The sequence below is a fragment of the Lottia gigantea genome (genome assembly GCF_000327385.1).
Source record: "Lottia gigantea unplaced genomic scaffold LOTGIsca_936, whole genome shotgun sequence".
Classification (NCBI taxonomy): domain Eukaryota; kingdom Metazoa; phylum Mollusca; class Gastropoda; family Lottiidae; genus Lottia; species Lottia gigantea.
The window spans coordinates 1-812 of record NW_008711057.1 but is presented as its reverse complement, the minus strand read 5'-3'; positions in this window follow the sequence as shown (position 1 = coordinate 812).

The window sequence follows — 812 nt, the reverse complement described above, 5'->3', positions numbered from 1 at the left end:
GCATTCTATATAAAGAAAAGATATATATATATAAATAGAAAGTGAAATTCCTAGTNTGAGGTATTTTTGAAGAAATTATATGAATTTCGTACATTTCTGGTAGTTCTGAAGACTATATTAATATGTTCAAATCAAGCCCCGAAAATGGAAAATCTGTCGCTTTAACTTTGGCTATTACAATTCGACAGAATTTTTCAACATCGGAGTTCGATTGTCCAAAATTTTGAAATTTCGAGCTCTGTGTATAAACAAACTTTGCTTGACATTAAAATAAAGCCCTAATAGATGTTTATGTGTACATAGCTCTCATGTAGTGTAATCCTAGTCAAATGGATGACGCTACTAACGTAATACTTGAATAATCGGAAGTCTCGATGACCTATGATAAAATTATGTATTTACTAATGGCCAGTAATTCTGTTTAATCACAGGGCTTAGGTCAACATGAAATTGGCATCACGTTTTATTGAAATATGTCCTGACTATAAATTGTCTAGTCCTGGGGACTGAATAAATATCGAAATAAATGTTTTCTGTGGTAATTTGATTCGGTTTGTCTTCTATTGTACTTTTTATAGTTTCTATGAATTTGTGTCATTTAAAGGCAGAGATACCCCCTTAATGTTTTCGTTATAAAATTATAATATGAACCTGTACAGTTACCTTCGGTAAATAACGAGCTTGTTCTCGGTATCAGATGATCTTGATCACTAAACAGAAAAATATTACGAGATTATTGAGTTAACAGGGATATTTGGTGAGCTTGATGTGTTCACAGATAAATTATGAGCTTGTGAATTAACAGAGGTATT